At 54.7% G+C, this 18,111-nt stretch overlaps 1 protein-coding gene across 9 annotated transcripts in view; it reads left to right on the top strand.

Moving 5' to 3' along the window:
• NRG2 (neuregulin 2) overlaps positions 1-18,111 on the top strand; it is a 183,355-nt gene that overhangs the window by 67,205 nt on the left and 98,039 nt on the right. The window lies entirely within an intron of this gene.

Below are 18,111 nucleotides of genomic sequence, written 5' to 3'. Positions count from 1 at the left end.
GCACAGGGGGCTCTGCCCAGGGCCGCCAAGATGAAAAGGGGCAGGTTTAGAAGTTGACCCTAGCGATTGGTCTGACTCCAGACTTAAGTCCTTCTCTGATGCCTTGATGCATGTCAGACCCCGCTGCCTTTTGATATTCGTGGCTGGGAGTTGAAACAGACTGTAGTTAACAGAACCTCAGGGCTTGGATGCTGGCGGACTTGCTGCTTGATTCTTTCTGGCTGTTTCCGGATTCTTGGGACGTAGCTTGTAATCATTCCCTTGGATAGCAAGGACAACTTCTAATTCTTTTTGATTTGTTCTTGATAAACGTTTGATTGTGGACGTTTTAGATTTACAAAAAAAAAAAAAAACAAACAAAAAAAAAAAACCACCAAAAACGCAAAGTCCATTCATAAAGTTCCACATGTATCCCCAACCTGATTTGCTCTATCATCAACCCCTTAAATTAGTGTGGTACTCAGTGACAACCAGTGAACCAGTATTAATAAATTACTGTGAACTAAAGTCCACACTGTAGTCATACTCCCTTGCTCTTCCTTTGTAATTGAACCAGGCAGTGGGAGTGGGAGCGACGCAGTGTAGACGAATTCTTGCAGTGGTCCTCCGTGTTGGGCATTACTGCTGTCGTTCTACAGACGGAGAAAGTGAGTCACAAAGGGATGAAGTGATGTGACGTGATCACAGGGCTTTGCAGAGGCAAAGGGAGCGTGTGAGCTGTGGTCTCTCCCATTCCCTTGGCGCCCCTCGCCGTGCCTGCTTCTCCTGCTCTCTCATCCACTTGAAGCCGGGAAGTGCGCACAGAAGCACTAATCTAACATCTGGCCCCACCCCTCGGTTCTCAGCTTAGGGAGGAGATAAGAGCCAGCCTGGAATCGGACAGCTTTTTACTGCCTCTCCTTCGGCCTCGGCTCTCTACTCTGTGAGACGGTGGGATTAGGGTGTTGACCCTGGGTCTCTGCTGGCTCCAGCTTTCTGTAAGCCCATGAGTCTATCTCAGAGCTTTTGTCCTGGGAAGAAGTTGGAGAGAAGGTGGTTCTGCCTCCCCACGCCCGGTGTCAGGCATCCTGGGGTCTGAGCATGCCTGCCTCACGTCCCGAGCCTCTGTGTGTTGGGGGGGGTGCAGTGGATCAGGTGCTGAATGGGGCTGAAGTGCCTGGCTGCGGCATCAAGTGCAGACCCCGAGCCCGCCGGCTCTGAGTCGGGGACTGTTGCCCATGACTGGTTCAAAGGACTATAAGAACAAAGCTGCTGTAGATGGTGCTCTGAGCAATATTTTTTTTTTTTCTGGAACATAAAAGAAAGCCAGTGTATGAGGAGCACAAGTGCTTGACAAAGGATCTGTCCTCCGAGTCACGGGGAGGCCCTGACAGGAATTCCAGGAGCAGGATAGTGGGGAGCGGCCCAGGATGGGGGAGAGCGCAGACTTGGGATTCCTGTGGACCTCGCTGGCCTCCTCTGAGTGGGTGACCTTGAACAAGCCCCTCGCCCTCTGCTCCATTTTCACAACCCTAATGTAAGGAAAACAGGCATATAGTTAGCTCGTGGAGTTGCACTTGGATTTTAATAATTATGTGTAATGATTTCAGTAAAATGCTTAGTTGAGCACATAATAAGTGTTTAATAGAAGGTAGATGGCAGGGGATTTGTGTAAAGAATTTTAACGCTGGCTCTGAAAGTGACTCTTAGGTGGACTCAGCTCTTGGACGTGCCAGCATGGCAGGAGCTGTGTGGCGCAGCCGTGTGTTCACTCCCGCGTGCAGAGGCCTTGCTTCTCACGCCCCGAGGCAGCCTGTCCTGAACTTCACCAGCAATTCCCTTCTCCAACAGCTGCAAAGGAAGCCTGCAGCCACAGCAGGCTGGCCCTGCAGGCTGCTGCCTGACACTCCCCAGCTGGCCTGGCTGGGCCCTGGAGGGGTAAGGAGGGCAACAGGACCGGGTGCAGAGTTTGTCCTGCAGGGCACTCTGCAGACAGGGCTCCCAGCCCTGCGTCCGTCGCCTCTGGCTCTCCACGGTGAGATCTGAGTGCTGTGTTGGGGTCAGGCTTGGGTGCTGGACTCCAAGACGAGGGAAGGGTAGTGAGGCCAGCCTCTCTGGACCCCGAGGGCGGGACATGGTGGAGGGCAAGGCGTGGTGGCACTTCACAGCCCCGTCCGCTCCGCCAGCAGGAGCCTCCCGTTTGAGCCTCTGAGACCTGGGACAGGCGGGATGGGACGGAGGGCACTGACGACATCCTTGCAGTGCCAGGCAGGCGTTGACACCAGCTCTTGTATCTACTGTTTGACCAGCAGGCGCAGCATCAGAGCTCGGGACTTGAATTTGCTTCCATGTTCCTTGCTGCCTGGGGCTGGAACCAGCTGAGGGCTTCTAAACAAGGTTCCAGCAACTTCTTTTCCAGAGGTTGGCTGCCAGCCCTCACAGGGGACCCATGGCCCACATACCGACCAGGAAGTGGGTTTCCCACACCTGGGGGACACTCGTATCTGAGGAGTCATTCCGTGGGCCTGGCCCCGTCTGGAGTTAGTAGGGAAGCAGCAGTAATCTGTGGACGGGGCGGAGCACCCTGCCTGTGACAGAGCGGAGAGCCGCTGTCCCCAGCCTTGGTGCTGAGAATAGTCTGCCTGTGGGCGGGCGGAGGATTAGGCCATTGTGAGCTGGTGTCCAGGGTGGAGAAGAGAAGGAGTGGGTGCAAGTAGCTAGGGAAGAAGAGAGCTGGAATTTTCAGTGTTGAATCATTTAGGCTCTGACTGGTAGAAATCAATTCATTGAGAAATTATTATGCTCAAATGCAGACCATCGGGACTCCACTGCTTGCTCCCTGCCCCTTGCACACGATGCCCGCGCTCACCCCGAGCTCACCCCGAGCTCACCCCGGCTCCCTGCCTCACTCGCCTCCCACGCCGGCTCAGAATGAAGTTTGACTCGTGTCAGAGTCCTTCACTGACGTCCAGGGAACCACCCTGCCCCGTTTTGCCAAGGACAGGATAGTTCTGTGTTGGGGGAGGGATGGAGACGGTGAGGACAGGGGAGAGTTCAGATCCAGGGTGAGGACAGGGGAGAGTTCAGATCCAGTCGTGGTGTTTTCTTGGTGAGCAGATAGAACCACGGTGAGGCACTAGGATGACACAACCGGGGGTGGGGCGTATGCACGTCTGAGCAGTGGGATTGTTCCTCCTTAAGGAAGGCTTTTGTCTGCTGGAGCAAACAGAACCAGGGAGAACTGGATAGCTAGAAATTGCAGGTGGTTCCTAGGTGTGTGTGTTTTCTAAGTTAAAAATAAAGGAATAAATACTTAATGTAGACAAAATAGGAAAAAATACATCAACAAAATGAAGAAAACTGGGGCAGGAATTTGGGACAGGGGTTGAGTCCCATATCAGAAAACTTGGGTTTGAGTCCTGACTCCGCTTCCTGTTCCAGATTCTTGCTAATGCACTCCCTGGGCGGCAGCACGTGCTGGTTCTGATACTTGGGTCCCTGCTGGAGCTCTGGATTTCTGGCTTTGGCCTGGCCTGGCTCTAGCTGTTGTGGGTTTCTGGGGGAGCAAACCAACAAATGGAAGATCTCTTTCCAGCTCTGTTTTTCTGCTTTTCAAATAGAAGAATAAAATAAATAAATATTAAAAATACATTCATAACTCACCACCCAGCAACAAAACTAAGCACTTTGGAGTGAATTTTTTGTGACTTTTTGCTACATGCTTGTACATATATATACATATGTGAAAACATCAAAATGGGATGACACAATACCTATAGTCTCATAAAATACCTGCCATTTCATTTAAAAGTATGTGAGAAACAGCTTTGTCTAACAATAGCTGTATTTTTAGGCCATCATTTTAAAAGTTCATGTGACATTTTATCAATAAAACTATATTATCTACTATTAGAAATTCCTTTTTTTTCCTTAATGCCAGTTGTGTTTCTAGATAAATTTGTTGGCGTTTTCTTGTTTCCTTTAAATCATTTCTTGGGGCCAGCATTGTGGTGTAGCAGGTAAACTGCCACCTGCGATGTTGGAGCACCAGTTTGAGCCCCTGTTGCTCCACTTCCCATCCAGGTCCCTGCTGATGTGGCTGGAAAAGCAGCAGAATGTGTCTTGAGTACTTGAGTACTCCCACCCACATGGGAGACCCGGATAGAGTTCTGGGCTGCTGGCTTCAGGTTTGGGCCAGCCCTATCCACTGCAGCCTTTTGGGGAGTGAACCAGCAGATGGAAGATTTCTCTCTGTCTCTGTCTCTGTCTCTGTCTGTCTGTGGCTTTCTCTCTCTGTAACTCTACCTTTCCTAAATAAATGGTTTTTTAAATAAATTATTTATCCACTGAGGGACAGAGAGAGCTCCCATATGCTGTTTCACTCCCAAAATGCCTGCCTGCAATAGCTGGTGCCAGGCTGGGCTGCAGATGGGAACGCCGAGCTCAGTCCCAGTCTCCCACATGGCTGGCGGGTGGGTGGTCAACTACTTGAGCCATCACCAGCTGCCTCGCAGAGTGCACATTAGCAGGAAGCTGGAATGCAGAGAAGACCCAGAAGCCAAACCTTGGCACTCCAGTACAGAATATGGGCTCCTTAACTGACATGGTAACTGCTAGACTAAATGCCTGCTCCAAAATGGTACTTGAATTTATTCCGATTACTATTAAACATTTTTTGCTTTATTACTTTTATTGTACGTGTGAAGTATATTGCAATCACTTGCACATATTCAATATGTGTTGATGAAATCGGGTTAGCACTCATTTTCCTTAACAATTTTTAAAATTTTGATTAGCACTTAATAATTAACATTTAATAATTATATTTATGGGGTACAGTGTGAGATTTCAATAACTGTACACAATGTGTACTGATCAGGGCAAATATTTTAATGTATTAGTATTTTCTGTTTTTTTTTTTTTTTTTATTTGACAGATAGAGTTAGACAGTGAGAGAGAGAGAAGAGAAAGGTCTTCCTTCCGTTGGTTCACCCCCCAAATGGCCGCTATGGCCGGAACTACACCAGTCCAAAGCCAGGAGCCAGGTACTTCCTCCTGGTCTCCCATGCGGGTGCAGGCGCCCAAGCACTTGGGCCATCTTCCCCTGCCTTCCTGGGCCACAGCAGAGATGGACTCGAAGAGGAGCAACCGGGACTTGAACCCAGTGCCCATCTGGGATGCCAGCACTGCAAGGCGGAGGATTAACCAAGTGAGCCACGACGCCGGCCCCAGTATTTTCTGTTTTATATCTTTGCTCATCTTCCTTCTGAGGTATTAGTCTTTTCCTTAGTATTTTGATAAGTCTTTTATATATCAAGGATATTAACCTTTATTTTGGTCACTGTTGCCTATGGTTTTCAACCTTATTATTGGCCTTTAATTTCGTGACCACTCTTTTTTTTTTTTCATGTTATCTTGTAACTTTGAGGGAGGGTCGGCGCCGCGGCTCACTAGGCTAATCCTCCGCCTTGCGGCACCGGCACACCGGGTTCTAGTCCCGGTCGGGGTGCCGGATTCTGTCCCGGTTGCCCCTCTACCAGGCCAGCTCTCTGCTGTGGCCAGGGAGTGCAGTGGAGGGTGGCCCAAGTGCTTGGGCCCTGCACCCCATGGGAGACCAGGAGAAGCACCTGGCTCCTGCCATCGGATCAGCGCGGTACAACGGCCGCAACGCGCCAGCCGCGGCGGCCATTGGAAGGTGAACCAACGGCAAAGGAAGACCTTTCTCTCTGTCTCTCTCTCTCTCACTGTCCACTCTGCCTGTCAAAAATAAAATAAAATAAAATAAAAATTAAAAAAATTTTAAAAAAGTAACTTTGAGGGAGACAGAGATATTCCATGCTCAGGCTCCTCCCACCCCCCAAATGCCCACTCTGCTGGAGCTGGGTGAGGCCAAAGGCAAGAGCTGGAACTCAGTGTGAATCTCCCATGTGGGTGTCAGGGGCCTAGGTACTTGAGCCAGAAATCTGGATGAGAAGGGGAAGAGCTGGGCTTGAACTAGGCACCCTGATAGGAAATGCTGCTGCCCAAGTGGTGGCATAACTGCTGTGCCAAACACCCGCCCAGCCCGTATGAAATTCATTTTTTTAAAAGATTTATTTATTTGGAAGGCAGAGCTACAGAGAGGCAGAGGTAGAGAGACAGAGAGAGGTCTTCCATCTGCTGGTTCACTCCCCAAATGGCTGCAACAGCCGGAGCTGTGCTGATCCAAAGCCAGGAACTAGGTCTCCCACACAGGTGCAGGGGCCCAAGGACTTGGGCTATCGTCTACTGCTTTCCAAGGCCATAGCAGAGAGCTGGGTTGGAAGTGTAGCAGCCAGGACTCCAACCAGTGCCCATATGGGACACCAGCACTGCAAGCGGCAGCTTTACCCACTACGCCACAGTGCTGCCCCTCCTCATATGAAATTCTTTAACAGAGAAAACATTACTGTGGTAAACATACCAATATTTCTTTTTGGTCTGCCTTTTGAGTTATGCATGGAAAGGCTTTTTCTATTCCTACACTACATAAAAGTTCACCTAAATGTTCTCATGTTTTATGGCACATTTAAATCTCTTAAGCACCCACAATTTATTTCTGTGTGTTTTAGGTATTTTTTTCTTTAAGATTTTATTTATTTGAGAGGTAGAATTAAAGACAGAGAGAGGGAGAAACAGAGAGGTCTTCCATCTGTTCGTTCCCTCCCCAAATGGCTACAATGGCCAGAACTGGGCTGATCCAAACTCAGGAGATAGAAGCTTCTTCCAGTCCTCTTACACGGGTACAGGAGCCCAAGAACTTGGTCTGTCTTCCACTGCTTTCCCAGGCGAATTAACAGGGAACTAGATAGAAAGAGGAGCAGCCAGGACATGAACCAGTGCCCATATGGGATGCCAGTGCCGCAGGCAGAGGCAGCACGCCACAGCGCCTGCCCCAGGTATGGTGTTTGAAAAGTTTAGTGAAGTTGTTATTCCAATACTTTCATTGGACATGCCATCCTTTCTCTATTATGCAATGTCATTTAACGTCCTGTGTGTGTCTGTAACATTGTATCTTCTGTGAGCCTGGCACCCTCACTGAGGCCTTTGGCAAACCCTTGCATTTGTGTGCTATTATGTTTCACTGATCACTGTGTTCCAGTGCTAGAACCACATTTTGAAAATTCCTAGCACTTTTAATATCTGGCAGTGGAAGTGCTCTCCTTTTGGTTTTCTTTATCAATATTTTTCTTGGCTCTTCTCCTCCATGTGTTCTTCCAGATGAATTTGAGAATCAGTTATGCTCTTGGGATTTTTATTGGAATGGTGTTAAATTGAGATGTTAACTTGGGGATATTTACATTGTGAAGTTCTGTATTCTTTTGTCCGTTCTGCTTGTTATTTAGTAGAGCCAGAGTGCAATTTTCAAGTGACGGATCCCACGCGTTTCTGTGTTCCCACCATTTTATGTTTTTATTGACATTATTAACGGAAGGCTGTTTTCAGTATGTTTCCAAATTGCACATTGCTCACAAACAGGATAGCGTTTGCTATTTTGATGTGTTGATGGGGTAGCTGGAAGGCAAACACGTCTTCCGGTCTCTCCTCCCGTGGGTTTGAGCCAGAGGCGTGTTTGACCCAATTTGAAGGCAGTGAATTGCCTTCGGGATCCGGGCCACGGCTCCTCCTTGCCACTCCCTGCTGTTGTGACACGGGGTGTGGGGCAAGCGTGGCAGGGCAGCCAGCGCCTCGCCAGGTACTTCCGAGGATGGGCGTGTTGCCGACCAGATGCTCGCCCACTCCTTTCACCACTCCAACCCCAGGCGTTTGGCTCAGCGCCGTTGCAGGCGGAGTGGTTCCGGAAGAGGCGGGACATGTAGGTGACAGGTGGCGCCGCCCTGGGGACTCTCAGGGATCCCCGCAGGGCCTGTGAACGCCCTCAGTGCTGACGGTGTCTCCACTGTGGCCCGCGGGCAGGACTGGATCAACTTGTTGCTCCCTACACTGGAGAAACTGAGGTTAAGAAAAGGGTCCAGACTCCACAATGGCTGCATTGCTGCTGTGCTCCCCCACCCCCCGGTGAGAGGGGTGGAGATTGGAAACGTGCACAACTCAAGGGGGAGCAAGAACCAGTCATGGCAGCTGGCCGCCTTGCCAAGTCGGGGGCAAACACGCGTTTGGAAGCATTTCCTGGATGGTGCTCACTAACCCATTGGGTTTTCCACACATGACTTGGTTGAATGCAAAGATGAGCACTGCTGTTAGCACCTGCGGCCCCGTTCCAGCACTGAGCAGGCTCTCTGTCCCACCTTGCTGCCCGCCCTGGCCCCCAATCCCACCCCTTCCCCCATCCCCGTCGGCTTCCTTGGCCTCTGGTCTGTCATGGGCCGGCTGCATGCTGGAGGAGAGCCTGGTCCCAGGGTCCCCCAGAAGAGGAGGCTGGGGTGGGTGTTTGGTCTAGCACATGACTGGCTGCTTGCATCCCGTGTTGCATTGCCTGGGTTTAATTCCCTGATCTACCCCGACTCCAGCTTCCTGCTTGTGCAGATCCCGGGAGACAGCAGTGATGGCTCAAGGAATTGAGTTCTTGCCAGGCATGTGGAAGACCCAAGTCGAGTTCCTGGCTCCCAGCCAGGGGATGTTGCAGGCATTTGCAGAGTGAACCGGCAGATGGAGTGCTCTCGTTCTCTCTCTGCCTCTCCAAAAAACACCAAATAAAAAAGGAGATTATCTTATTAGGGTCACAGGGAGAGGGCGCAGAATCAATAGAGAGAGCTGTGGAGGGGTGGAGAGTAGGGGGTCCCTGGACAGGAGGGTAGGAGTGCAGAGATAAACCAACCCCTGTGGTCAGCCCCAATGCGCTTTGCTGGCAGTTTCTAGTGCTTCGCTCTGAGTGCCCCTCCAGGCGCGGGGGGGGGGGGGGGGACGGGTATTGCCAAGGAAAACGCCTCCTTGCTGTAAAGACTTTTATCACCCTGGTCTTAAAGGTGCAGCTGTCCGCCCAGGCCTTATCCAGTCCCAGATCACTTCCTTGTCTCTCTTCCCTTCCCTTGATCGCCGGAACCAAACGGAAATCCATGTTGTTTTCTTCAAGCCTTCCCAAGAGGAAACACCACGTCCCTGGTTGCTATCTTCCCCCAGAGCCCAGAGCTCTGGACTGTGCTGTTCCCAGAAGATTCTGTGTTACAGCTACCCCAGTCTTCCTGTGCTATAAAACCATGATCCCCTGGCCTGAGTTAGCGAATGTGGAGAACAGCCCTTCGGGGAGTTGAGAAGTTACTAAGTCTGCCTTTGAACTTTTGCCAGCACGATTATGTAAAAATAATACCTGTAAACTATGAGAGGCACTTAGTAAAATGCTGCTGGTTGTGTTACATGACGGAATTTGTCTCATTGTGTCATGGTGTCACTCTCTGGTCATGAGAGCACATGCCCTTTGGGTTCTTATTTAAGTGACTGTGTGAGAAGGGACGGAACTGTTGTCACAGGGACAGGAAGCGCATGCCACGGTCCCCTGGCCCTCCTGCTGTGAGCCGGCAGCTGGCACGTACTGGGCAGGTGGGGCTCGGGGCTGCAAGCTTCCTCCTGGACCAAAACGCTTGTCTTTGAGGACAAGAGTTGCGTCTTGTTCTCCTCTGACATCTCCGGTGTTGAGCGTGGGTTTGATCCAGTAAATGTTTATAAAGAAAAGGGGCAGGGGGCAAGTCCGTGTGTCAGCGCAGACACGGGTGGCCCCAGCGTCCCTGCTGCCGTGTGATCCCGCCTTGCGGAATGTTCCTGTCGCCTGCCGCTCCCCCAGGAGAATCAGCTCTAACGAGTGCCAGTGCTCTTTGCACTGCGCCAGGGTCTGCGTCCCCTGGGCTTGCACCTGGGAGCACCACACATGTCCTTTTGGTAGCAGCTGTGCACAGACGCGCTCCCCAAAGCTCCCGTGTCAGAAGCTTTTCCTCAGGGCCACAGCGGGGGTGGGGGCTTTGATCGTACTCAGGCGGCGAGGGCTGCGCTCTCCCGAGTGGATTCACGATGCCACTGTGGGCGTGGGTTTGTTCACGGCAGGCTCGGCCCCTCTGTCGGGGGCACTCTGGCTGCTCCACCTTCTGCCTGCTCACCTTGACCACTGGGCTCCTGCACCAGCCATTTCTCTTCCTGTCCCCAGGTCAGTGCAGCCATGTCCCCTCCACGTCCCCTCCAGCTTAAAGTCTGTGCCATCGCCTCTGGGCAGTTTAACATTGCACACAGGGGTGGGAGGGGGGCTCTGGAACCAGACCACTTGGGCCCTGCCGCTTATCTCAATTGTGTGTCTCCGCTTCCCCATCTGCAGAACAGCCCCTGCTGCCGCACAGGGAGAAGTCCCTAGGCGAGCGCCTTACGCACAGTAATGCACTCAACGCTCAGGGCTGTTGACACTGCTGTTCCTGGCTGCAGGGAGGATTTCACAGAAAACCTTCCCCCTGTCTTTAGCGCGGAGCCACCGGTGTTCTTGGTTGTCACTTGGTGGGCTGGGTGTGCCCCTGGCGGAAGGGTCTCTGCTCTTAATTTTGCCACAGTGGCCGACAGACAACACCCATGGGAGTCAGCTTGGCGGGGTGGCGGGGTAAGCAGCTCTGGGTTCCTATTTGGGCTCTGCCGCTTCACAGCCGCGAGACTTCCAACGCATCGTTCAACTTCTCAGAGCTGGCAGGTTTTCAAGTGTGAGGTGGGAAAAATAACCCATCCCTCTCTGGATTTTGTTAAGAAGAAGGGAGGTGATACATCGGGGGTGGGAGACAAGGAGGGGAGAGAGAGAGATGAACTTGCTTCCCAAGTGAGGGTGGTAGTGCTTTAGAGCCCCGAGGGCTGAGGTGAGGTTCGGTAACTAATTCTGCTTCATCCAGTCCATGTTGCCAGGCCAAGTGCAGAGTTGGATGGATGAGTGGGTGGTTGGATGGGTGAATGAGCTGAATTCAGTAGCGTGGCTCGTGCAGTTGCGAGGTCTGATCTTTCATGTTGATGCACCGGGTTTCCTCCAATGACTGACGCCTCAAGGCCGGGGTCCCTGCCCTCAGCCGCTGCGGACTCCAGCCTAGGCCTACAGGAACTCTCTGCCCCAGCTTCAGCCAGGTGGCGGGCATCGCAGGCCTGAGTGCCGGCGTGGAGCCCCTACCTCCTCTGGCCACCAGGTGGCAGGGCAGGCTGCCGCTCGGAGCCTGCACTGGGCACAGCCCGAGCTGAGGCTGGCAGGAAAGCCCCACCAGGCTCTAGGTGTGGTGAGAGGGACCTGCTGCTCCTCCCAGAGAGAGCCAGCGGTGCCTCTGCTTCGTGGGCAGTGAGGAGCCGGACCGCGACGGGCTCGCTGGCTGGACCCTGGCGCAACTTTTTCGGGCATGCGCTGTGGTGCTTAAAGGGCTGACCCGATCCGGCGCCGCCCGGGCAGCGCTCGGCAGTTAGCGCGTGGCACTATCCCAGCGCGCTCGGCTGTCCTTGCAGCCTCCTCCCTCCTAAAGGCACGCAGGCCTGGGGGGAGCTGCCCCTGGCTTCCCACCCAGGCCTTGGGGGCGGTGCTCCCAGGTCGCTCCTCTCGCGCAGCTGGGCACAGCCTGACCCCGGACCGGCACGCAGGCTCCGGTTCCTCAGGCCTCTTTTCCGTGGGCAGCTGCGCAGTTCCGGCACACCCATGGTGGGGGAGGGCGGCTGGCACAGCTTCTCTGTCCCAGTCCCACCAGCATCTCTTCCTGTCTCTCTTCCTTAGCAGCTGTTGCCAGCCTCAGGAGTCCGCGTGCCCCCTCCAGCACCGTCCGGGGCGTTCTGACAGACGGGACTGGCGGCGGGAAGCACTGTTCTCTCAGAGGCCTTGGGGCCGTGAGGGAGGCCCAGGATTGGAGGAGTGTCCAACACTGCATGATCCATCAGCACGGGGCACAACGCCAGGCGAGGCCGGGCCCCCTGCGGAAGTCCTGCCGGCTAGGCTCTCCAACAGCCGCGCGGCAGCCCCGTCTCCGCCCCTCCTTGTCTGACCTGAGGGGAGGGTGCTCCTCCACACTTGTGGTGTTTTTGGGGGTTTCCACGTGCCTGGTGTCTTGGGTCTCCCGCCATCCCCAGAGCGTTACCTCTTGGAGCAAGGGGCAAGCGGATATCCCCTGACCTGGAGCCGCCGGGGCCAGCTGGGGGGGCTCTGTACCGTAGCTGCCTCCTCCCAGGCTCCTGATCAAGCAGCGCCCACTTCCCTTTCCCATCTGACAGGGATGAAGCATACTCTTCTCCCCAAGCAGTGTGCTCTGAGCTCCCTGACCCCAAGTATTCAGGGAATTTTATTTACTTATTAATTTTTCTCATTCCATTCGAAAGGCAGAGAGACAGAGATCTTCCATCTGCTGGTTCACTCCCCAGATGCCTGCAACTCCCAACCCGGGCTGGATCAAGGCCAAAAGCCAGGAGCCTGGAACTCAGTCCAAAAAAAGAGCTCAGTCCAGCTCTTGTGCATGGCTGGCTGGCCCCCAAGTACTTGAGCCACCACCCGCTGCCTCCCAGGATGCGTATTAGCAGGCAGCTGGAGTTGGAAGCAGAGCCGGGACTTGAACCTAGGCACTGCACTATGGCCTGCGGGTGTCCCAACTGCATCCTAGCCTGGGGGATTTTAAACCACAGGCAGACCCCTTTGCTTTTCTGCTCCCAGCCTGCTGGTGGCTCAGTCTTGCCTGCCCATCCAACCCCCGCTCCGTGTTTCCACCCGAATTCTCCCTTCCAAGCCACAGACTCTGCTTTCCTGCGTCTCTGTACGAGGTCCTCTCTTCCCTGCCTTTGCCGGCCAATCCACAGCCCTCGTTCGACCTCATCCTGCACTCCCGCCTCCAGGAAGCCTTCCCAGCCCCTAGACGGGGCCAGGCCGTCTGCTGTTACCTCTCAAACTAAGCTGTGTGTGTGTTGCCTGCTCGGCCTTCCTTGGCAGAGTGGCATCCCCGAGGGAGGGGCTGGTTTGTTTGGTGGTGGTGCCGTCAGTGTCCAGTGCGTTACTTGCCACATTGGAGGTGCCCAGTGGGGGTGGGGCCGCCCTTGCTGCTATTTCTGATCTAGATTCCTTGGGCCTTTTGTACAACCCTCCTGCGTTTTGGAGCAGTGGGGTGCAGTGCACAGAGGCTCTGTGGAACAGGGACCACGCGTGCATTCATTCAGTAAACATGATGCAGTCTCTCCTATGTGCAGGCTCCTGCCGGCACTGGAGACATAGCAGTAAACAAGACACACGTGGTTCCTAAACTCATGGCACTTAGAGCCTGGTGGAGGAAACAAGTATGTAAGCAAATATGGAAACAATATTATTACAAGTTGTGAAAAGTCCCAGATGGGGAGCGAACAGGCTGATAGCAGACGGGACAGTAGGAGGGTCGTGGCCCGCAGCGCCCCCCTCTGCAGCCCACCCCTTCCTCTGCAAAGCCTCGGGTGCCACATTCACACCTCTGCTGCTTTACCCAGGCTCACATCCTGACCTGCAAGGTTTGCGCTGATGAGCAGCGCTGCCGTCAGCCTTTGCTCTTGGCTCGGGTTGGGTCCTGGGTCCAGGCCCTCCTGGCCGGGGCCCTGGTTGGGTATCTGCGACACCATGTAGGGTGCACGGAAGTGGGGGCCGCTGCTGCTGTCTGTGCGGGAGGAGCGGGCCACCTGCTGGCTGGCCTGCCTGGGGCTCTGAGTGCTCTGCAGCGGGTGCCTCCTGGGAAACCTGTGGCTTCGGGTCGCATGAGCCCGCACTGGGGAAGTTGGGGTGTGCTCTGGGGCCCTCAGCCAGACTCACCCTGGAGCACGTGTGCTGTCTAGCTCCTCAGTCTTGTGGCGGTCAGCCTGTGCCCAGGACAAGGGGCAGTTGGTGTGGTGGCTGCAGGTGGGCAGTGGAGGGCCATCCTGATTGTGTGGGTTAACCGGGCAGTGGCAGGGTTCCTGCCCTGGAGCCCCGGTGCCCACGCTTCAGGGCACCAGTTTCCCCTATATCCGGGAAAGCAGAAGCTAGCCCAGGAAAGAGGCTGCTGATAGCCCAGGGCCAGAAGCTCCAGTGCCCTCCCGCTGACAGCTGGACACAGAGCATCCCTCCTGGCACAAGCTCAGCCTCCACTGGCTCAGGGCGAGACAAGCTGTGCTTTGGGGCAGGGCCATGGGCCAGTTAGGAAGGGCTCCCCGCCTCCTTCCCTGGACCGGACAGGACCCAGCTCATTAACCTCAGCGATTCCAGGGAGCAGGAAGCTGAGACGTGGAGGTCCCATGTGCTTTGAGGTCCCCTCTCACTTGGCAGTGGAGCTCCTGCATCCTTTGTGCTTCGGGCTGTCCACCGGTGCATGCTCCCTGAGAGCTGGTCCCGACTGCCTGAGCACGCGTGGGTCGGCGTGTGTGCCTAGGGAAAGGGCGTGTTTGTGAAGGCGCTGGAAGCACATGACTGTGAGTGCATGTGCTCGTGATTACGTGTCTCGGCTTCAGGGGCTTTTGTGTTCCTTCAGGCTCCAGTGCCTCTTGGAATAAGACTGGGCTGAACTGTGTGTTTATGGCAGTCGCTGATTCTCTTGTGGGCACGCGTGTGCGTGCACGGGCGTGTGTGTGCACATCTGCATTTCTGCGTGGGACTGAATCACCACCCGATCTCTCTGGAGCTGCTGCTCTGGGCACAGAAGTGGGGGTGTCAGGTCCCAAGAGGGGGAGGCACATGCTGGAGGCCTGGCTGGGAACGGGAACGGAAGTCACTTCCACGCCGTTTCTCTCTGCCGTCACCCGGCCGTGGCCTGCAGGCATATGGAAGGAGACCCTAAAAAGGCTTTGTTGCCCGTGGTCCTGCCAAATTTGGGGGCTCAGCACGGCTGGGCTTGTCCAGAGCCGGAGCAGTAGGAAACCAGGCTGCAGAGAGAGGGATGTCCCCGTTCTGGGAACAGAGCTCCTTTTTTTCCCTTGTTCTTTTTTCCTGGCTTGGAAATAATAGGTCTTCAATCTGAGATTAGGAGAAAAGGAAACAACCAGAAAAGGAACCAGCTTGAACAAAAACAAGAGACTGGATGCAAACACACTTACACGCACGCACACACCCGCCCCCGCCCCCAGCCCGTTGTCATCAAGGATTCTTACCCGAATATGGGGCTACATGTTGGGGTGGGGTGGGGGGTGGGGCAGGGAGCATGGGGACATTGCAGGCCACCAGCCTGGGGAGGGGCAGGAAGGCAGAGCAGACAGGAGGGGGGCTGTGGAGTGAGGCAGGCCGGGGTCCGCACCAGCCTCTGCTGTTTGCCAGCCAGACTGCCGCCCTCAGAGCAGCAGTTTGCCCTTCTACAACCTACAGGGGGGTCTTGAGGACCAAATAAGAAAATGCCCAAGATCTTTGGCACGGTGCCTGCCCCTGGTGAGTATTAATGATGCCTTTACAAGGCATCAGCAGTAAGCTCACAGAGGGCAGGTGATTGGCCTAGCAGTTACGACGGCATCGCCTAGCCCGGTTCCTGGGTTTGAGTCCTGACTCTGGCTCCCAGTTCCAGCTTTCTGCCCTGCAAGTCCTGGGAGGCAGTGAGTTGGGTTCTTGTCACCCATGCGAGAGACCTGGGTTGAGTTTTCAACATCGGGCTTTGGCTCAGCCCAGCCCAGGAATCTGGGGGTTGAACCTGTGTCGTTTGGGACCTCACTCTGTCTCTTTGCCTGTTTTCTTCTCAAAAGGAAAATGTCTGTTATAAAAAAATCATGCTTGAGTTTCTGTATCCTTTGTCACAAAAATGCACTTGTCTTTTCCTTCCGCATTTCCGTAGCATTTTGGAAGTACCCTCAGGTGAGGAGCGCTCAGTTCTTGCCCTGTGTGAGGACGGTAAGGGTGCAGGTAGGGAGGAAGTGCAGGGAGCTGACTCCTGGCTCTGTGCAAAGTTGGCCTCTTTATCAGGGACTCCTATACCCAGGCCAGGCTGTGCAAGATGGCGATGTGTTTTCCTATGGGGGCCGGTGCCTATGTGAGTGACTGTGTGCGAGGTTAGGCAAGGAGGGAAGTTACCCAGGTGTTTAAAGTAAGACTATGAAGCTGGTGCTGTGGCATAGGGGTAAAGCTGCCTGCCACCTGCAGTGCTGGCATCCCATGTAGGTGCCGGTTCAAATCTCGGCTGCTCCACTTCCGATCCAGCTCTGCTATAGCCTGGGGAAGCAGTAGAAGATGGCCCAAGTCCTTGGGCCCCTGAGCCTGCATGGGAGACCTGCAAGAAGCTCCTGGCTGTTGGGGTCATCTGGGGAGTGAACCAGTGGACGGAAGACCTCTCTCTCTCTCTGCCTCTGCTTCTCTGTAATTCTGCCTCACAAATAAATAAATAAATCTTTAAAAAAGTAAGACTGTGACCTAAGAATATCTCCAGGCCACCCTGGACAGCGGCTGGCCGTGCCTGCTGCCAGGTCCTTGGAAGGGTATAGGCAAGTCGGGGGACTTGTATCTGAGTGCTGTGCTTTCTGGAAACTGCCTTCTAGTTTGTCCACTTATTAGCCATTCATTCATTCATTCACTCACTGGTGCTTGTGGAGTGCCCAGGGTCCACGGCACATCAGTCATGGGCGCCTTAGGGCTTTGTAGAGAGAGAAATTGTGGAGCTCGCGTTGGAGCAGAGAGCACTGAGGGGAGAGCCCGGAAATGAGCATCCTGACCAGAAAGGGCCTTGCTAGGGCTCCGTCTTGCTGATGAACCAGAGAAGCTGGATGTCTCAACTCAGGCCAGATTGGGATTTAATAAGTATTTGGCACTAGTTGTTAAAAAAAAAAAAAAAAAATCAAGCGTTTCCTGACACGGCTGGGCACCAGCAGAAGCCCCATTTGATGGGCTCCAGCCTGCCCAGCAGGAGGCGGAACAGGTGACCTCTTGAGGACCCCTCCACACCCGGGCGTCTAGAATATTCCTCTGGCTTGGTTGCTGACTTACTCGGAGACCAGATGACTCAGCACTAATGAGCCTCAGTTTCCCTCTCTGTTAAGCAGTGATGAGAGTGTTTTTTCCAGCTCCTCCCTGCCTGGCAGGGCTTGGAAGGGCAAAGGAGCCCACCTCTGCCAGGTGGTTAATGACCTCCGAGGAGGCGGCCAAGGTTCTGACTTCAGAGGGCGTCTGGGGGACCTCTGAGCCAGCTGTCCGTGACACCTGTCCTCCCACCCGGTGTCCCTGGCTTTCCCCCACTGCCCAGCATTCCCAAAACAGCTGGGGTCACCCTTTGGCCTCCCACCCAGCCTCAGGTGCCCTGCAGGAGCTCATGCCCCTGGAGATGCCGACTCCTCCTCTGCTCCCTAGAATGTTCTGGTCTGGTAGCCGGTCCGTCCTGAAGGTTTCGAGCTGCAGTGGTTTCTGGCCAGCGTGCCTCTCACTGCCCCCCAGAACCTGTCTCCCGCACAGCTTGCCGCCCCCGACCCCCGCCGCCGTCAGCTCAGTGTGGGCCACGGGATGCACCACGGGGCTTGGCAGCGTCAGTGGAGGGAAGGCCTGCTGCTGCTGCTCTTGGGCGCAGAGAGAGCTTGAGGGAGGATGAAGAGGGCAAAAGGATGCTGAGTGCTCAGGGGCTAGTTCTTGGGACCGGAGAGAATTGGAAAGGCAGGGAGGTGACCCTTTGTGCAGTGCACCCTGCCAGCTGGCCATCCCTTTGCTCTTTGTACTACCAGGAAAGCAAGAGCTTTGGTGGACGGGAGACACCATGGGAAGCCAAAGGGCATTTGCCTGGGGCCACCTCGGCCCCCGCATTGTGCCAGCATCTCCATTGGATAAGTTTGTCCGTCCCCCGCCCAAGACCTCAGTCAGGACAGAGACTGCCGCAGAGGCTTCCTGGAACTGAGCTGGGCAGCCAAAGACGGAGCTCTTCTCGTAGGGGGCTGGGGACATCAGCTGATGTCAGCTGCTGTTCCTTCTCTGCCAGCCCCCCTCCTCAGAGGGGACCGAGGGCCCAACCACAACCAAGAGACCGCACTAGTGATGCTCAGCAGGGAAGGCCGGGCAGGGCCTCCTGGAGCCCAGCTTGTTCACAGAAGCCTCCCTCCCGCATCAGCCTCCCACTGGACGCTCCCTGGGGAGGAGGCACCTTCTGCCTCTGGCCAGATGTGGAGGTCCCGGGGGTGTCCGGCCCCACATGGGTCAGCCCCTTCTGGGATGCTGTCCCCGGCTGCTGGGAGAGGGAGGGCTTGGCCTTGGGAATGTTTTATCCTCCTGGCTGTAGCAGCCCAAGACCATGG

This window comes from Oryctolagus cuniculus, chromosome 6 (assembly GCF_051225735.1).
Source record: "Oryctolagus cuniculus isolate XC-2025 breed Fujian yellow rabbit chromosome 6, ASM5122573v1, whole genome shotgun sequence".
In the NCBI taxonomy this organism is placed as follows: domain Eukaryota; kingdom Metazoa; phylum Chordata; class Mammalia; order Lagomorpha; family Leporidae; genus Oryctolagus; species Oryctolagus cuniculus.
The sequence above is the reverse complement of the archived record's forward strand: the minus strand, read 5'-3'. Positions and strand labels throughout refer to the sequence as shown.